Raw genomic sequence first — 21,160 nt, forward strand, 5'->3', positions numbered from 1 at the left:
CAGGGGGTGACTAAAAAACAATTGTCATGAATTTTGGGGTTTGCCATAAGAAATCCAGTTTTAGAATTAGAATCCAGCTTTGGACTTAATTGATTTAAGACAAAGTCTTTGTAATGAAGCTGCTTTCAGTAGTATGCACTTAGCAAGTAGTTATGAAATGTGCAGATTCAGTAGTTAAGATAGATTGGGGAATCGGAGTTGAAGTCTGCTAAGCATTTGCATATAGCAGAGCTGACTAAATAAAACCTTGAAGAACACCTTGTATCAGGTTCATGGAACCAAGGAGAGGAGAGCCCATACATAGTGGGGTCCATGTAAAGACAGGCTGACCCATGGTGAATTTGTGTACCATGCCATGTCTTGACGAGTGAAATATTAACCATTATTTTTTGTTAACCAATAAATCATGCTTGTTGTTCTTTTGGTTATTTTAGCCATTGAGATTATTCTCAACAAGAATTCTGGGATTCAGAATAAAATCTAAATTACAACACCATAAAATGCTCCCAGAATGGAAATGAGGGCAAGAGGTGCACCAACTAACAATATTGGGTACGCTCAAATATGAAACATCCATTAACCAGACCTGAAGCAGGAGTTATTCCCTTGGCATATTTAAATAAGGGACCTAACATGTGCTTGAGTTCTGGGCTGGACTCCAGGAAATGATTCCTGCCTGATCCACATTCTTTCTCCCCTTTTAGCTTCTCTCTAGCTCTCTCACCTCACCATGATGACACTACCCTGATTCCCTTGATCTTCTTAACACTGATCTGCTTCCAAACTCTTGTCCTCTGAACCCTATGGTCATTTCCTGAGTCACATGATTCCTCTCTTTGGTCCCACAATCCTTCAATGTATGTTTCATGATTCTTTCTCAAGTCCTGCAATCATTCCACCCTGGGCCTTGCAATTCTCCATACCACAGTTCCACGAACCCTCACCAAGATCCCATGAATGCTCTCCATTCAGGTTTTGCAATCCTTCTCCCCTCCTCCCACCCAAGTCTTATTGTTCCATGATCAAAATGATTTCTTTGTCAAAAGTCCCACCATGGGCGGCATGGCGGCACAGTGGTTAGCACTGCTGCCTCACAGCGCCAGAGACCCGGGTTCAATTCTCGCCTCAGGCGACTGACTTTGTGGAGTTTGCACGTTCTCCCCGTGTCTGCGTGGGTTTCCTCCTGGTGCTCCGGTTTCCTCCCACAGTCCAAAGATGTGCAGGGTCAGGTGAATTGGCCATGCTAAATTGTCTGTAGTGTTAGGTAAGGGGTAAATGTAGGGGTATGGATGGTTTGCGCTTCGGCGGGTCGGTGTGGACTTGTTGGGCCAAAGGGCCTGTTTCCACACTGTAATGTTGTAATGTAATCTAATCTGTAATCTAATCTAATCTAATCTAATTATTCTTCCTGCCACCCTCCACCCACCCCAACCAACATATGCTACAATTTCCAACTGCGATAATCCTGCCCCAGATCTCACAATTGGCTACTTCCTAGTTTCTGACTTTTCCTAGCTTTGTGATCCTCCTCACCAGTCCTGTAATCACCCTTTGTCTCCCTAACAGACATCCGCAAAAGCAAGCCTATTGCCCTGATGCTCGCGGTATTCCGCAGACCCGTCTCTTACACTGTCGTGGCACATTTCTGTGCTAACAGCTGCTTGATCATCATCCATTTCTTTTCATGTGGCTTCCCACACATTGTCATCTTCAGCATAGATTGATGTCGGAAACCCAATATCTGGGCTCCTGAGACCTCCACATTTGTATCCTGGGCCAACATGCAAACAAGAAACAACAGTAGATGACTCGAACCTCTATGCCTTTCAGGAGATCACAGCTGATTTTATTTTCAACTCTACATTCCTGCATATCCCAGTAATCTTTCAGCCCCTTGGAAATCAAGAATCTATCTACCGCTGATTTATTAATGTTTAAAGATTCTGCTACCACTGCCTTTTGTAGAAGGGAACTATTTTAAAACTATGATCCTTTGTTCTAGATCCTCCAATAAGAAGAAACATCCTTTTGACATGTACTCAGTCAAGTCTCCTCAGAATCTTGTATGTTTCAATTAAGTCCCTTCTGATTCTTCTAAACTCCAGAGGATACAGATCCAAGGAGGCAGGAGTGTGGTGCTGGAAAAGCACAGCCGGTCAGGCAGCATCCGAGGAGCAGGAGAATTGACGTTTTGGGCCAAGATACAAGTCCAGTCTGTTTAGCCTTTCCTCATAAGGTAATCCACTCCTTCCACAGATACTGAATTTTATAGACCTAAGTGTCTCCAAATTTTGCTTATAGCTCAGGCATTTGGATCAGTCTCACAGTTTTCTTGTTATTGTTTGCAGTGCTTAAATATCATCTTGACAAACAGAACTGGGCACAATACTGAAGGTGATAACTAACCATAGCTCTATACCATCTGAATATATATTTAATTATTCACCAAGATATTCACTACTACGTGAAACAATTTTGCGTCATGAAGGTAACAAACAATAAATTCTTAATAAAAGCAAATTACTGCGGATGCTGGAATCTGAAACCAAAAGAGAAAATGCTGGAAAATCTCAGCAGGTCTGGCAGCATCTGTAAGGAGAGAAAAGAGCTGACGTTTTGAGTCTAATTGACCCTTTGTCAAAGCTTTGTCTTACTCTGCTAATGAAGTGCCTCAATTGTAAGTTGAATTTCTATCAAAACCCAGGATCTATCTATTACTGGAAAGCCTATAAAGAAGAGGTTATCAGAATCATGCTATCAGGACACAAAGAAATTGTAATCTTTGCAGATTGACTTTCCTGTCACAGCTTCTAGGTTTTAACAGTAAAACAGATTTTACTGCAAACAGTTCAAATATCTTTTCTGCAGCAAAATACTTGTGAAATGTAGCTACAACGGAGCCAGTGCAACTGCAATTAAACTGTGGTTCAATCCAAAAGTCTTCAAAATTCTAATCCTTAAGGACAAACAATCATAAAATTCACCACAAAGAATTGAAGGTGAGTTATTGCCTTGTCTCCCCTGAGAGAGCTCCTGATATGCCATCATATTATTTAGCATCTACAACCACTTCAGTACAAATATACAACACAATCTCATACGTTTTGCTCAGTTTTATCAAAACAAGTGTTAGAAGAACTAATTAGTATTCTTCAAAGCAATAAATATCACGATAGCTTCACTTATTTGAACTTCTACTTCGACTTTCTAGCCCAGAAGTAAAACACTACCACTCTGCCACAAGACCCTCTTGGGACTTGAAGGACATTCGCGAACCAGATGTTTTCATTTAACAATCACCCATGGTTACATGCTCATTGTTCGGCCACCCTTTCATTCCAAGTTTTTATTGAATTCGAATTTCACCATCTGCCATGAGAGATCCAAACCTGTAACCCCAGAGCATTAGTCTGGAGTTCTGGATTATTCGTCTAGTGACCTTACTGCTAAGTCACCAACTCTCCTGAAGCAAACTGTCTGAATGCAGAAAGACCTGGTCAATATCGAGCTTTGGCTAACAAGAGACGAGTAACATTCGCACAAGACAGTTGTCGGGCAATGACCATATCCAAAAGAGAAAATCTCAGTCTCGTCCCTTGATATTCAATGGCGTGACCATTACTGAATTCTCCACTGTCAACATACTGGGGGTTACTATTGACTAGAAACTGAATTGATGAACCATATAAATACTGTGATTATAAGGGCAAGTCAGAGTTTAGGAATCCTCAGTGAGTTCCTCACCTCCTGACTCTCCCAGAGCTTGTCTGCCATCTACAAGGCACGAGTCAGGCGTGTGATGGAATTTGAATGACTTATGACGAAAGGTCACTGGATGCAAAACTTTAACTCTGTTTACTCTCCACGAATGCTGCCAGAATTGCTGAGTTTCTCCAGCAATTTCTGTTTCCATTTGTTTAAAAAAAAGTATTATTTGGAAATGAACTTACTGGTCATACTGTTCTATGGTATACAAAACCAATTGGACCAGTGTACGTCATTTGTAGGTTTTACTGGCTTTTCGTTCTGACAACAATCTCACGTAATCTGAGATAAGTATTATTACCAAAATGTAGCTAGGTAGGTCAGCAAACATGTGACAGATAACCAAAGGTAAGGTGCCATTTATGGAGATGAGTTTATAAAATAATTTTATTGATTATAATGTATCTGGATCTAAACCTTTGTAGAATGATATTAAAGATTTAACTAATTATAGCTTGAATCAATAAAATAACTTTTGCAATTTACCAGAAGTTATTGAAAAATAGCATCTGCACCCTAACTAATAGAGTTATGAAAGAAAGGAAAAAGTTGAGGAAGTGTCACCATGCAAAGAGAACAAAATGTAATTTTGGTATAAAACTGTCCATAGAGTCATATAGCCTAAGAACAGGCCCTTTGGCCCACTATGTCTATGCTGACTATCAACAAATCCCATTTACCTACACTTAGTCCGTAGCCTACTATGCCCTGGCATTTTAAATGCTCATCCAGATGCAACTTAAATGTTGGGACAGTATCTGTTTCCATCACCCTCTGAGGCAGCATGTTCCATATTTCTACCAACCTCTGGGTGAAAAAAACATTTTCCTCCAATCCCCTCCAAATCACTTACTGCTCACCTGAAATCTAAGCCCTCTGGTCTTAGTCATGTCTGCCATGGGGAAAGGATTCTCACAATTTCCCCTATGCATGCCTCTCAACTCAACCAGATGCCACCACCCGTTCCCCCCCAATCCCACCCCACCAACTTCCACCCTCCTGTGCTCCAGAGAAAACAAACTCAGCCTATCCAGTCCCTCCTCAAAACAGACTTTTAATCCCTGGAAACATCCTGGTGAATCTAATGGAAGACTATTGCATTTAAAATGAATATAAAGAACAAATAATATGGAACATGGGATATAAATCCAAAGCTGGCAGACTGCTGATTTGAAATAAAATTTAGAAATGCACAAAGAAATTGAGTAAGCCACAATTTGACCGACTAAACAGGTGAGGTGAGAAACTCCATCTGTGCCTTGAAGGGAATAAATTTACCTCTGACAAAAAAACCCCAAAAAACTTCATTCAAAATAAGACTCAATAAAGTCAGAGCATTATACAAACACTAACAAGAGTGGTACTGGTTGGATCAAAGTAGAAACAATAACAATAACAAAAACACAAGGAGTAAACAACAGTTTAGAAATTTATCTTGCTGAAAAGCCAAAACAAGTTATAAACTAAGAGAAGACAAAAAGACAATTGTGCGCAATCGGAGGCTTGCAATTGAAAGAACAACAAAAGAGATCATTATGCTTGAAAACATTTACAGAAAACATTTGAAAATGACTATTCTTATCAAAATCTGAAGCAGTGAAATACTGATTGATCAAAAGTAACATCTAGAGTGACAGTGAGATAGTTTAATAAGAGACACTGCAGACCACCAATGAAGTTGGGATGACTAAGTATATTCTGAAGTATGTCTGAAACTTCCTCATGGAAATTAGCTTCCCTAAGAAATGGACATAACAATGGAAGGATTAACATTTTTTGGGCTATTTGCAAACATATGGCCTGCTAGTATAGATCAGAATGAAACATGATGATATTTTTCAGTAACAATGCTAATAAGGATCCAGTGCTCTTTTAATTACTGTAAAAATACTCTTTGTAGAATTAAGTCCTTTTTTAACATCACCAGAATGAATGGAATGCATTAGAATAGATATGACCTTTCCTGGTTTCAGTGATATTGAAAATGTTGATAAGTTGAGAACACAAGCTACAGAAGTAATGAAAACTATTGGCATAAAACATATCAAGAAAGTCAAGATAATTTTCAGAAGATCACTTATAAATCAAATAGTTTCCTCATGATAGGTTACAGAGCAAGACATTAGTGGCTATCAGCACTCACGATTATTAATCTGTAAATCGACAACAACTTCCAGTGGCTGGAAGAAACGCATTGCAATAATTGTTGGTGACTTCAATCTTCATAAATAATACAAATTATGAGCAGGAATTGGCCCACTCGGCCCTTGAACTTGCTCTGTCACTCAATAGGATAATTTCTGATCTGATTGGTCAGCCTTGCCTACTCCAGGTAACCTTTCACCTATTTGCTTTTTGAAAATATCAGTCCTCTGCTTTAAAAATATTCAAAGACTCTACTTCCACAGCCCTTTGAGGAACAGACTTCCTAAGAGTTGGATGAGAAAACTGAATATACTGTAGCCAAATTTGCAGATGGCACAAAAATAGGTGGGAAGGCAAGTGGTGAGGATGACACTAAGAATCTGTAGAGAGATAGAGACAGGTTAAGCGACTAGACAAAAACTTGGTAGATGGAATATAGTGTGGGAAAATGTGAGGTTAGGCACTTTGGCAGGAAGAATAGAGGAGTTGAATATATTTAAGTGGAGAAAGACTGCATAAACCTACAGAAAATAGGGCCTTGTTGAGTCCTCATCCATGAATCGCAAAAAAAACTGGCATCCAAGTACAACAGGCAATAGGGAAGGCAAATGGAATGTTGGCCTTCATTTCAAATGGAATGGAACATAAAAGGGAGGTTTTACTAAAAACATTCAAGGCCCTAGTCAGACCACAGCTGAAATATTGCTGGCACGGTGGCTCAGTGGTTAGCTCTGCACCTCACAGTGCTAGGGACCTGGGTTCAATTCCAGCCTTGGGCAACTGTTCATGTGGAGCTTGCTGTGTCTGCATGGGTTTACTTCAGGTGCTCCGCTTTCCTCCCACAATCCAAAGGTGTGTATGTTGGTTGAATTGGTCATGCTGAATTTCCCATAGTGTTCAGGGATGTGTAGGTTAGAGGCAAATGTAGAGTAGTGGGGAATGGGTTTGGGTAGGATACTCTTCAGAGGGTTAGTGTGGACTTGTAGGGCCGAAGGGCCTGTTTCCATGCTGTGGGGATTCTATAGTTCGATATAATGACCAGATTTGGGCCTCTTATCTAAGAAAAGCTTCATTCATACTGGAGGCAGTGCAGAGAAGGTTCAGTAGCCTGATACGAGGAATGGAGGAGCTGTCTTGTGAGGAGAGGTTGAGTAGATTAGGCCTGATGTCCTTGAAATATAGAAGAATGGGAGGGGACCTTTACTGAAACATACAAGATTCTAAGGGAACTTGACAGGGTAGATGTGGAAAGGTTGCTTTCTCTCAGGAAGCGACTACATCCAGGGTGCATAACCTCAGAATAAGGGGTCACACATGTAAGACAAATATGAGGAAGAGTTTCTTCTCTCTGAGGGTAGTGTATTGGCGTACTACTTTACTGTAGAGGGCTGCCAATACTGGGTCATTAAATATAGTCAAGGCTGACACAGACTTTTAAGTAGTAATGGAATTAAGAGTTATGGGGAAACTGCAGGAAAATGGAGTTAAGGATTATTAAATCCTTCTGGCAAGATAACAGCAAAGTAGGATGCTCTACCCGGAGATCCTCTGCTCCGCCTGTTCTTTGTCTTTTCTGTCGTTTTAGCAGTCCCAGAGCGGCGCCAGGGGGAGTGGGTCCCAGAGCAGCGTGATTTACCTTGGTGCAGCTGGGAGCTGGTGCGGGGCAGACTGGGGGTTGGAGTAGACAGGACAGCATTTGGGACTGGGGCCTGGCGTGGACGGTCAGATCACGTGCTGAGCTGCTGCTATTTGAAATTCTTTACCAGACTGTAATGTCAATCCTTTATAATTATCTTATTTCTAACTTGATTTTTAGACACGGTAAGTAATGTTACTACTTTTCCTTTTACTCCTTTTCTGTATCCAAGATTTGTACCGAGGTACTTGTACCCAAGATGGCGGCATTAGAAGGCAGCCATTGTAAAACCTTTTCACTGGACTCCTGTACTTCTCCTGTCAGCAGTGTCAAGGCAGCGTGAGGGGAAGTGAGTCCTGGAGCAGCGTGAGTGGAAGTGAGTCCCGGAGCAGCATGTGACAATAAAAGATATTCTATCTGGATATTCTATTCTCGATCAGTCCTAATCTTATTGAATGGCGAAGCAGACTCCAAGGGCAGAATGGCCTACTTCTGCTCCTATATCCTGTGGTCAAAGTCTCAACTCTCCATAAATAAAAAAACACTCCTCACATCTGTCTTAAATAGGTGACTCCATACTTTTAAAGAGTGACTGCTAGTTGAAGCATTCATTCCATATTTACCCTGTCACGATCCCTCAGGTTATTATATGTTTCAATCAAATCACCTCTTACTCTTGTAAACTCCACTGGCTAGAAGCTGAAATTCATAGGTTAACCCACCCATTCCAGGTATTAGTCCAGTAAAGTAAAGAAATAAAGTCACCATAGTCCCAGAGGACCAGAGGACTGCTGTCTCATTAAAAAGAGATGACAGGTGGTGGTTTAACCTGAAGGTCACCACACCTGAGCTGAGAGAAGAGGTTGAGAACAACAGCCCTTCAAAGTAACCTCAGCTGGTACAGAAGCCCATGCTATTGGTGTTACTTTGCATCACAAACTAGCCATCCAACCAATCAAACTAACCATGATTGGCTGAAGCATAACCTCTATATCTTTGTATTCAATCCCCTCAATAAATGATGATATTCTATCAGCTTTTCTAATTACTGGATGTATCTACTTGCTAATGTTTTGCAATTAATGCACTAAGACACTCAAAACCATCTGCACCTTAGAACTTGGCAATCTCTCACCATTTAGATAATGTGTTTTTTATTATTCCTCCTAAACTGGATAAATGCACATTTTCCCATATCGTATTTTATTTGTCAAATTTTTGCCCACTCACTAAACCTATCTATAGCTTTGTAGTCTGCTTTTATATCTTTCTAACTTACTTTCCTACCTATCTGTGTCATTATATCTTCTATCCCTTTATCCAAATCATTTATACACATTGTAAAAAGTTAACACTCCAGCACTGATCCCTGTGGCACATCACTTACTACATCAATGATCTATTGTTGGCTATTCTCGGTTTCTTGTTAATGAGCCAATCTTCTTTCCATGCCAATATGTTACAACCTACATGTTGAACTTGCATTTTCAAAAATATGTGGTGGCTTGTCACATACTTTCTGAAATTCTAAGAACAGTAGTCCTGTCAGTTCCCTTTATCCACAGCACGTTACTTCCTCTAAGGATCACAATAAGTAGGTTCAGTATGATTTTGTTCTTTCAAAAAAACCATGTTGGATCTGCGTGATCATCTTGAACTTCTCTAAATGTTTTGTTTTAAATGGACCTTGACTTTTAAGAGTTCACCTTTAAGGACACCATATACTCTGTGTGTACAATGTTATGACTCTGCCTAGCAGTTAGTCTGTTTTCGGCTTTCAAGTATCTCACTCACAAATCAGTTGGTTTGCTATAATGTCTGTTTCATAACTTGTAATATGTTTTACTTTTTTTAATATACTAACCCCTAAATTTCTGATGAACAATTGATTATGAGACTATTATCATTGGTGTGACAACTGTAATGTTTTTATTAATAGCTTCTAACATCTTCCTAGAGGTAGAGGTTAAACTAACTGGTCTAAAGTTTCCTGCTTTGTCACTCTCGTTTTTTGAATTAAAAAAAGTTATTTTCGCTATTTTTCAATCTAATGGAACCACCATACATCTAAGGAATTTTGGAAAATTGAAACTAGTCCTCATTCCGATGAGTGTAGCATTTCTTTGACTTTATGTCTCTTTTTAGCAATGTGAAAATTAAACACCACACATCAACTATTTCCCTAAGGGCTTCTATTTAAGATCCGAAGATAAAGCCCATCAAGATTCAACGACATGTCATCTTACAGTTCCAACAATTTGCTCAGTATTATTTGCCTAATGATTAATTTTCTCGCATTCCTCCCATTTCATGATTTCGAGTTATATGTGGAAGGTTACTAGTATCCTCTTTGGTGGATAGCTTATCAATTTCTCTGCTATTTTCTTATTTTATTAAGTCCCCAGAGTCACTTTCTGTGGGACAAACACTCGCATTGCTGATATCCATAGTAACTCTTGCTACCTGTTCTTACAATTTTAACTAACTTTCTCTCATATTCTAATTTCCATCCCCTTTATTAAACTTCTGGTCATTCTTTGCTGTTTTATATATTCCATTCAGCCTTCTGACTTGCAACCCATCTTTTCACAGGAATGTGATTTTTATTAAAAAAGGGCAGCACAGTGGTTAGCACTGCTGCCTCACAGCACTAGGAACTCAGGTTCGATTCCAGCTTTGGAGCAACTGTCTGTGTGGAGTTTGCATATTCTCCCTGGGTTTGTGTAATAATGTCTTCCCACTATCCAAAGATGTGCAGGTGAATTGACCATGCTAAATTGCCCATCATGTTAGTGCATTAGTCAGAAGGAAATGGGACTGGAGGGGTTACTCTTCGGAGGGTCGGTGTGGACTTGTTGGGCTGAAGGGCCTGTTTCCACACTATAGGTAATCTGATGTGGGCGGCACGGTGGCACAGTGGTTAGCACTGCTGCCTCATAGCACCAGAGACCCAGGTTCAATTCCCGCCTCAGGTGACTGACTGTGTGGAGTTTGCACATTCTCCCCATGTCTGCGTGGGTTTCCTCCGGGGTGCTCCGGTTTCTTCCCATAATCCAAAAATGTGCAGGTTAGGTGAATTGCCCATGTTAAATTGCCCGTAGTGTTAGGGGCAGGGGTAAATGTAGGGGTCTGGGTGGGTTGCGCTTTGGCGGGTCGGTGTGGACATGTTGGGCTGAAGGGCCTGTTTCCACACTATAGGTAATCTGATGTGGGCGGCACGGTGGCACAGTGGTTAGCACTGCTGCCTCATAGCACCAGAGACCCAGGTTCAATTCCCGCCTCAGGTGACTGACTGTGTGGAGTTTGCACATTCTCCCCATGTCTGCGTGGGTTTCCTCCGGGGTGCTCCGGTTTCTTCCCATAATCCAAAAATGTGCAGGTTAGGTGAATTGCCCATGTTAAATTGCCCGTAGTGTTAGGGGCAGGGGTAAATGTAGGGGTCTGGGTGGGTTGCGCTTTGGCGGGTCGGTGTGGACATGTTGGGCTGAAGGGCCTGTTTCCACATTGTAAGTAATCTAATCTAATTTAAGTTTGATAGCATGGATGTATTCTTATTTGGGTTCGGGTGAGATTTGTGGCAGAATTAGGTGAGAAGAGCAGTGAATCTCTTCTCGATGTTGGGAGTATGTCAGCCTGTCTTCTATATCTTTCATAAGGGACTAGGGACTAGGTAGTAGCAAGATGCGAAACTTAGCAAATGCTTTGTTGGCCCAAATGCCTTGTTAATATTCAGCTTTCTATCTTACCAAAGTCATCAAAAAAGCTCAATGTCAAAAAGACATGATGTGAAAGTAAAAATGATACCTTGTGACTTCACCTTGCTACTTTCATTGAAGGACCTCTGTGTTGGACACAAGACACAAATATTGAAAGGAGCAAACCATAGCCACAGACCACTTTATACCCCATTTCCATAGTGTTACAGACCAGACCAGCCCCCTGACCCCCTCAAAATGATATTAAGAAAATAGTCTATACCCTAATGTTTTCTTATTTTTAAAGGCAAATGTAAGACATTGTGTTCCGGATGCGATTTGGTTGGTCAAACTACCAGCCTTGAAGCAAAACACACTTTATTCTGACATTAGTTTTTTTATTTTACACTTTATATTAATGTAGTTAAAATACAAGCAAAAGAAAGAATAGGAATAGCAACTCCATTGGAAAACTTAACAGAATAATATATTATTTAACTACTAAACAGTAACTGTTGCAAGATAATCATATCCCATAAACACCCTCGGCAAAGACAGATTCAGCAAATAGATGGTCTCACATGCAATCTCCAATCCAGGGAGGAAGGAACATCAAGAGAAAACTCAGAGAGAGAGAAAGAAAATGAGAGAACTCAAGTTTTTTGCTGTAACAAGGAGAGTTGTATAGCATCCTCCAAACCCCAATAGCTGCTGAAATCTAAAATAAAGTCCTGGTTCTGTGGGAGCTTGACCCCAGCTCTTCAGGCTGCTTCTATTGTTACAACTTTTCAAAAAAAAAATCCAAGGCCTCGCAAGTTGTTTACTTTATTGGCTTGGAACAGACCGCCCGGTTCATCTGTCTCAACCTTTCTTCATTCAAAAAACCGGGACAAAGTACACAACCTCTTAAAGCCGTAGTATCATCACAATGGGCACTGGCATCCGACATGTGCTAGTCTATAAGAACCCTCATGGCTCATCTTTGATCCAGTTCCAGGACATTTCTGCACTTCACTGCTGCATGGTAGGCTGCACCAGTAACACTCATTCTAGTCCTGCAGCAAGGACACTGTGCTTTTCAAGGACATGCATCCAGCTCATGGATTGGACTAGGCTGCATCTCTGACATGTTCACTTGGTGTCTTAGTGCACGCGCTCTCTGAATCTACCTTGATGCTCACAGCATTTCTGCCTTGCCTTGTCATTTATGACACAAAGGAACGATGCTTTACAGGGCCATCAGCCGGCATCTGTCAAAGGGACTAAATTGAGGGCTGCATCTGATACCAGGTCAGGGGCCTGCACGAGGATCACACCTTCCCTTATTCTGTTTTCTGCTCAAAATTTGTCCTTTATTTAAATATTCTAGTGATCACTTCCTGGTTTACACTCTGTGCTGCTGATTAGTAAGGAGATAAATTATATTTGACTAATGCCACTGTCTTTTTTGAGGTGCAACCAAGATATTAGATACTGTGGGCTGCACGGTGGCACAGTGGTTAGCACTGCTGCCTCACAGTGCCAGAGACCCGGGTTCAATTCCCGCCTCAGGCGACTGACTGTGTGGAGTTTGCACGTTCTCCCTGTGTGTGCATGGGTTTCCTCCGGGTGCTCCGGTTTCCTCCCACAGTCCAAAGATGTGCAGGTCAGGTGAATTGGCCATACTAAATTGCCCGTATTGTTAGGTAAGGGGTAAATGTAGGGGTATGGGTGGGTTTCGCTTCGGCGAGTCGGTGTAGACTTGTTGGGCCGAAGGGCCTGTTTCCACACTGTAATCTAATCTAATCTGATGAAGGCGATGTCATTTATGGGGATTTTTGAAAGGTCTTCAATGAGGTGGTGCGTAACAGAAAAATAAATAAGATCAGAGGTTTTGGAGACAGGGACATGTGGGAGAATGGATTGCTCCAACATGGAAAGCAGATAGTGAGAGTAAAAAGTAGTGGCAGAAGTGTGAGAATTGGTGAACCATAGGGGGTTTGCCAAAAGTCAACAGTAGGTTTTGTTTGTCATTTCTACCATATTAAACTGATACAGTAAAAAACGAGACAGCGTTCCTCCAGGACCGAGGGTGCTACATGGATAGCACAAACTACACAATCATGCATTGGGTAGCTTAAAGTGCGTAAGAAGTGCAAAACACGCAAGACTGCACAGTAATTCCTGACACGTAAAGACAATTGGTACAATGGTGTGCAAATTACAGCGTAATAATAGAATGATAATTAATAAACATTGTTCTCGCAGCAATTCAGATGGAATAGAGTGTGATCATAAGGAGCCTGATGGCTTGGGGTAGAAACTGTTGCACAGTCTGGCCATGAGACTCCGAATGCTCCAGTATCTTCAGCCAGATGGCAGGAGGGAGAAGAGTGTGAGTGAGGGGTGTGTGGGGTCTTCCGCAATACTGTTAGCCTTTTGGTGCAGTGTGTGACGTAAGTGTCTGTAATGGAGGGAAGAGAGACCCCGATGATCTCCTCAGCTGTTCTCACTATCCGTTGTAGGGTCTTACAATCTGAGACGGTAAAATTCCCGAACAAGGCAGTGATGTAGCAGCTCAAGGTACTCTCAGTGAACCTTCTGTTGAATGTCAGAGAGATGTACAGCACGGAAACAGACCCTTCGGTCCAACTTGTCCAGGCCGACCAGATATCCCAATCCAATCTAGTCCCACCCGGCCCATATCCCTCCAAACCCTTCCTATTTATATACCCATCCAGATGCCTTTTAAATGTTGTAATTGTTCCAGCCTCCACCACTTCCTCTGGCAGCCCATTCCAGACACGCACCACTCTCTGCAGGAAAATGATGCTCCTTATGTTTCTTTTATATCTTTCCCCTCTCACCTAAACCTATGCCCTCTAGTTCTGGGACTCGCCAACCCCAGGGAAAAAACCTTGTCTATTTACCCTATCCATGCCCCTCATGATTTTATAAACCTCTATAAGGTCACTTCTCAGCCTCTGACGCTCCAGGGAAAACAGCCCCAACCTGTTCAGCCTCTCCCTATAGCTCAAATCCTCCAACCCTGGCAACATCCTTGTAAATTTTTCTGAACCCTTTCAAGTTTCACAACATTCTTCCAATAGGAAGGAGACCAGAATTGTATGCAATATTCCAAAAGTGGCCTAACCAATGACCTGTACAGCTGCAACATGACCTCCCAAACCCCGTACTCAATACTCTGGCCAATAATGGAAAACATACCAAATGCCTGCTTCACTATCCCATCTACCTGCAATTCCACTTTCAAGGAGCTGTGAACCCGCACTCCAAGGTCTCTTTGTTCAGCAACACTCCTTAGGACCTTACCATTAAGTGTATAAGTCCTGCTAAGATTTGCTTTCCCAAAATGCAGCACCTCATATTTATCTAAATTCCATCTGCCACTGCTCAGCCCATTGGCTCATCTGATCATGATCCTGTTGTAATCTGAGGTAACCCTCTTCACTGTTCACTACACCTCCAATTTCATCTGCAAACTTATTAAGTATACCTCTTAAGCTGACATCCAAATCATTTATATAAATGTCAAAAAGTAGTGGACCCAGCACCAATTCTTGTGGCATTCTACTGGTCACAGGCCTCTAATCTGAAAAGCAACCCTCCACCACCACCCTCTGACTTTTACCGTTGAGCCAGTTCTGTGTCCAAATGGCTCATTTTCCTGTATTCCATGAGATCTAACCTTGTTAACCAGTCTTCCATTGTCGAATGCCTTACTGAAGTCCATATAGATCACATCTACCTCTCTGCCCTTATCAATCCTTTGTTACTTCTTCAAAAACTCAATCAAGTTTGTGAGACATGATTTCCCAAGCACAAAGCCATGTTGACTATCCCTAATCGGTCCTTGCCTTTCCAAATACATGTACATCCTGTCCCTCAGGATTCCTCCAACAACTTGCCCACCACCAACATCAGGCTCACTGATGTATAGTTCCCTAGCTTGTCCTTACCATCCTTCTTAAATAGTGGTACCACATTAGCCAACCTCCAGTCTTCCAGCACCTCATCTGTGACTATCAATGATACAAATATCTCAGCAAGAGGCCCAGCAATCATTTCTCCAGCTTCCCACAGAGTTCTTGGGTACACCTGATCAGGTCCTGGGGATTTATCCACTTTAATGCGTTTCAAGACATTCAACAGCACCACGTCTGTAATACGGACATTTTCCACAGTAGACAGTGATGCAAAATACTTTTTTAGTATCTCCCCCATCTCCTGCGACTTCACACAAAGGCCGCCTTGCTGATCTTTGAGGAGCCCTATTCTCTAGGAGAAAGTGAGGACTGCAGGTGCTGGAGATCAGAGCTGAAAAATGTGTTGTTGGAAAAGCGCAGCAGGTCAGGCAGCATCCAAGGAGCAGGAGAATCGATGTTTCGGGCATAAGCCCTTCTTCAGGAATGAGGAGGGTGTGCCAAGCAGGCTAAGATAAAAGGTAGGGAGGAGGGACTTGGGGGAGGAGCGTTGGGAATGTGATAGGTGGAAGGAGGTTAAGGTGAGGGTGAGAAAGCTGGAGAAATCTGCATTCATCCCTTGTGGTTGAAGGGTTCCTAGGCAGAAGATGAGGCGTCGTGTTACCATGGTCTGGCGATGGAGGAGGCCAAGGACCTGCATGTCCTTGGCGGAGTGGGAGGGGGAGTTAAAGTGTTCAGCCATGGGGCGGTTGGGTTGGTTATTCTGAAACGTTCCGCAAGTAGGTGGCCTGTCTCCCCAGTGTTTAAGAAGGAACACTTTAACTCCCCCTCCCACTCCAGATTTCTCCAGCTTTCTCATTTCCCCTCCCCCCCCCCCCACCTTATCTCAGTCCCAACCCTCGGACTCAGCACCGCTTTCTTGACCTGCAATCTTCTTCTCGACCTGTCCGCCCCCACCCCTCTCGGGCCTATCACCCTCACCCTAACCTCCTTCCACCTATCGCATTCCAAACACCCCTCCCACAAGTCCCTCTTCCCTACCTTTTATCTTAGCCTGCTGGGCACACCCTCCTCATTCCTGAAGAAGGGCTTATGCCCGAAACGTCGATTCTCCTGCTCCTTGGATGCTGCCTGACCTGCTACGCTTTTGCAGCAACACATTTTTGAGCCCTATTCTCTCCCTAGTTACCCTTTTGTCCTTAATGTATTTGCAAAAACCCTTTGGATTCTCCTTAACTCTATTTACAAAAGCTATCTCATGTCCCTTTTTTGCCCTCCTGAGTTCTCTCATAAGTATTCTCCTACTGCCTTTATACTCTTCTAAGGATTCACTCGATCTATCCTGTCTATACCTGACATATACTTCCTTCTTTTTCTTAACCATACCCTAAATTTCTTTAGTCATCCAACATTCTCTGTACCTACCAGCCTTTACTTTCACCCTAACAGGAATATACTGTCTCTGGACTCTCATCTCATTTCTGAAGGCTTCCCATTTTCCAGCTGTCCCTTTACCGGCGAAAATCTGCTCCCAATCAGCTTTTGAAAGTTCTTGCCTAATACAGTCAAAATTGGCCTTTTTTCCAATTTAGAACTTGATCTAGTCTATCCTTTTCCATCACTATTTTAAAACTAATAGAATTATGGTCGCTGGCCCCAAAGTGCTCCCCCACTGACACCTCAGTTACCTGCCGTGCCTTATTTCCCAAGAGTAGGTCAAGTTTTGCACCTTCTCTAGTAGGTACATCCACATACTCAATCAGAAAATTTCCTTGTACATGCTTTCCATCTAAACCCTTAACACTATGGAAGTCCCAGTCTATGTTTGGAAAGTTAAAATCCCCTTCCATAACCACCCTATTATTCTTATAGATAACTGAGACGTTCCTATAAATTTGTTTCTCAATTTCCCTCTGACTATTTGGGGGTCTATAATACAATTCCAATAAGGTGATCATCCCTTCCTTATCTCTCAGTTCCACCCAAATAACTTCCCTGGATGTATTTCCAGGAATATCCTCCCTCAGTACAGCTATAATGCTATCCCTTATCAAAAATGTCACTCGCCTTTCTCTCTTGCCTCCCCTTCTATCCTTCCTGTAGCATTTGTATCCTGGAACAATAAGCTGCCAATCCTGTCCATCCCTGAGCCATGTTTCTGCAATTGCTATGATATCCCAGTCCCATGTTCCTAACCATGCCCTGAGTTCATCTGCCTTCCCTGTTAGGCCTCTTGCACTGAAATAAATGCAGTTTATTTCAGTCCTACCCTGTTCTTTGCTTTGTCCCTGACTCACTTATTTTGTCAACTGTACCACTCTCAGAATGACCTCTTTCCTTACTTTCTCCCAGCATTCCTGCTTCCCCCCCCCCCAACCTTACTAGTTTAAATCCTCCTAAGCAGCTCTAGCAAATCTCCTTGGCAGTATATTAGCCCCCTTCCAATTCAGGTGCAATCTGTCCTTCTTGTCCAGATCACTTATACCCGAGAAGAGATTCTAATGATCCAGAAATGTGAATCCTTCTCCCATACACCAATTCCTCAGTCATGCAGTCATCTGCTCTATCCTCTTATTCCCACCCTCATTAGCTCGTAGCACCGGGATTAATCCAGATATTACTACTCTCAAGGACCTCCTTTTTAAATTCCTGCCTAACTCTCTATATTCTCCCTTCAGAATCTCAACCTTTTCCCTTCCTATATCGTTGGTTCCAACGTGTACATATGACCTCCTGCTGGGCCCTCTCCCCCATGAGAACATTCTGCACCCTCTCTGAAACATCCTTGATCCTGTCACCAGGGATGCAACACACCATTCTGATTTTCCACTACTGGCCACAGAAATGTCTGTCTGTACCTCAGACTAGAGAGTCCCCTAACACAATCGAACTCTTGGAACCCGACGTACCCCCTCATTGCATTAGATCCAGTCTTGATACCAGAAACTTGGCTAAGAATCGCCCCCTACATTTTCCAAAACAGCATACTTGTTTGAAATGGGGATAGCCACAGAAGAGTCCTTAACTATCTGCCTGCCTCTCTTACCTTTCCTAGAGTTAACCCATCTATGTGACTGTATCTGTGACTTTTGTTCCTTCCTATAACTGCCATTCATCACACCCCATTGCTCTTGTAAATTCCTCATTGCCTCTAACTGTCACTCCAGTTGTTCCATTCGATCTGATAGGATTCGCAACTAATGGCATTTATTGCAGATATAATCCTCAGTAACTTGTAAACTCTCCCTAAGGATGGGATGTGGAAGGTGGGCTTTCCTCAACCAACACAAAGTATAGACACTGCTGGGCTTTCTTGACTATGGAGCTGGTGTTGAGGGACCAAGTAAGAGTCTATGCCAGGTGTACCCCAAGAAATTTGGTGCTTTCCACGATCTCGAAGGGGGAGGCGTCGATGTCCAGCGGAGAATGGTCATTCTGTGCCCTCCTTTTGTCCATGTTCAGAGACAGGTCGTTGGTTCTGTACCAGTCCATTAGCTGCTGCACATCCTCTCTGGATGCTGACTTGCTATTCACACTGATGAGACTGACTACATTGTATCATCAGCAAACTTTATTATTCGAGCTGTGCATCGCTGCACAGTTGTGTGTCAGCAGGGTGAACAGCAGTGGACTGAGCACACAGCCCTGGGGACCCCCCATGCTCAGTGTGATGGTGTTGGAGATGCTGTTCCCAATCAGGACAGACTGCGGTCTCCCAGTCAGGAAGTCCAGGATCCATTTACAAAGGAAGCTAATTAGGCCCAGCAGACTCAGCTTTCCAATCAGGTGCTGAGGAATGATACTGTTGAATGCTGAACTGGAGTCTATGCACAGTAGTTTGACATAATTGTCCTCCTTCTCCAGATGGGTGAGGGCCAGATGGAGGGTGGTGGAAATGGCACCATCTGTTGAGTGGTTTGGACAATACGTGAACTACAGGGTCTCCAGTGAGGGGGGCAGTAGGGTCCTCGTATGCCTCAGCACGAGCCTCTTGAAGCACTCCATGATGATGGGTGTTAGCACAATGGGGCAGTAGTTGTTGAGACAGGATTCTGAAGACTTTTTTGGCATGGGGACAATGGTAGTGACCTTGAACTCCGAGAGATGTTGATATGTTTGTGAGAACATCCAGCAGTACATCAGAGCATCCTCAGAGTACTCTGCCAGGGATGTTATCTCGTCCAGTGCGGAGGGGTGGGGGAGAGGAGGGTTTGGGATGGTCTTCCTCGCTGCCACGTCGTTTGGTGCCTCAAACCATGCATGGAAGTTGTTCAGCAGGCGATGCTGTTCTGTGGTTGGTGTTGGCCTTCTACATGCTCCGCATATCACTGCTGTCCTGAAAGTGGCTGTTTACTCTGTGTGTATGCACGCTTTGCTTCTTTGATGGCCCGGATCAGGTTGGTCCTTGTTGTTAGGGCCACCTAGGTAGAATCACGGGTTCTCAGCAGCGCACACCTCTGCAATCATCCAGGGCTTCTGGTTGGGGTGAGAAGTGATGGCCTTGGACACAGTGACGTTAATACATTGCTAATGTAGCAAATCACCGACACCGTGTACTCACTGTTGTTAATAATTTGCATTGATAATTAAACTTTGGAATCAAAAACACAATTTCTCAAATTATGTATTCTTATATTTCTGCTATCAGCATTTAAATCTACTCTGCATCCCCTTCACTGCCTCTTTGCTATTTTGGTCCTTATATTATTAAAAAGGTACAGAATACAGTAAGTGTCATCCAATCAAGGTTCAAAACAGGCTAAGCATACAATCTCTACTCCTATCTCTTTAACAATGAATACACAAAACTATGACAATAGTCTCTGGCTGCAAATTCCACTGCAAATCACTCACCGTCCTGTCTTGGAAATGTTCCAACCGTCCTTCACTGTCACTGGGTCAAAAACCTGGAGTTCCCTCCCTAATGGCATTGTGGGTCAACCCACAACAATGGACTGCAGCGGTTCAAGAAGACAGCTCACCACCACCTTCTCAAGGGCAACTAGGGCCAGGTAATAAGTGCTGGCTCAGCACTTTCCATGAGTGAATCAAAGATAAATCAAAGTGGTCTGCAACAAGTTACAGCAGGCTATTATTACATTTGCAGAGTGGGCCATTAGCTGGCAAATGATGTTAAATACAGATAAATGTAAGGTAGTATCTTTTGATTTGGAAGGATAGGGAGTACACTTTTAACTTGAAATATCATAGCAGAATATGAGCGTATATCTGTCAGGCAAGTGTTAATAGGATATTTGGCTGGTCTGAGAAGGTCACTGTCAGATCCTTCACGTAAGGCCAGATTCTGTCTACCCCACTGCATGCTGCCCTTGAAGCAGCTGTGTCAGTTTGGGAGTGGAGAGACTGTCGCACACTGCCTTCTGGAATGTGTCTTTGCAAAGGACGTCTGAAGAGAGATGCTGTTGGTTTGTTTCCTGCCAAGCTATAATGAGGCCTGTTATGTTTCGAGATACCCTCACAGCCTTAATGAGAATGTAAATAGTTTTCCTTTCATGGTTCAGAAAATGCCTTTTGTTGCTACTGGATTGAAGCTGTAATGATGAATGTCAAAATTCCATAGTATTTTTTGCAAAGTTTGGACTGAACTGTTTTGAACCTTTTGCATTTACTTTATTGATAAATTCATAATTTAGTCATAAGTTATCAATAAGTATGTTTTTCAATAAAAAATGAACAGGCGAGTTGCTTTTCTGAAAAAAGGCTGAGGGTAACCTAGTGGAAAAATAGTGAAAACTTTTGATAGATTAGGTAGAGGGAGAGTGTATCTTTTAGTGTGGAACAGCATAACTAGAAACCACCAAAAAAGATAGCTGGCTAGAAATTAATTTGGGAATTCAGAAGAAACTAATTTACTCAAAGAATGATGCAAATGTAAAACTCACTACTGTGGGTAGTGGTTAAAGCTCATAGTACAGATGAAATTGAGGGAATTTGGACAAGCTTATAAAGGAGAAGAGAGGGTTATTATAATAAAA

The 21,160-nt window shown here is 42.5% G+C and overlaps 1 long non-coding RNA gene across 2 annotated transcripts in view; it reads left to right on the plus strand.

The window, feature by feature from the left end:
• Window positions 1-2,006: 2,006 nt before the first annotated feature.
• Window positions 2,007-21,160, plus strand: part of LOC148148524 (uncharacterized) — a 74,662-nt gene continuing 55,508 nt past the window's right edge. For both annotated transcript variants that reach the window (XR_015758751.1, XR_015758750.1), the window contains exon 1: window positions 2,007-2,236. This is a non-coding gene — a long non-coding RNA (uncharacterized LOC148148524). The remainder of the gene's footprint in view (window positions 2,237-21,160) is intronic.

Source organism: Chiloscyllium plagiosum, unplaced genomic scaffold (genome assembly GCF_037043375.1).
Source record: "Chiloscyllium plagiosum isolate Xiang-an unplaced genomic scaffold, Cpla_swu_hap1 HiC_scaffold_12, whole genome shotgun sequence".
NCBI classification, from domain to species: Eukaryota; Metazoa; Chordata; class Chondrichthyes; order Orectolobiformes; family Hemiscylliidae; genus Chiloscyllium; species Chiloscyllium plagiosum.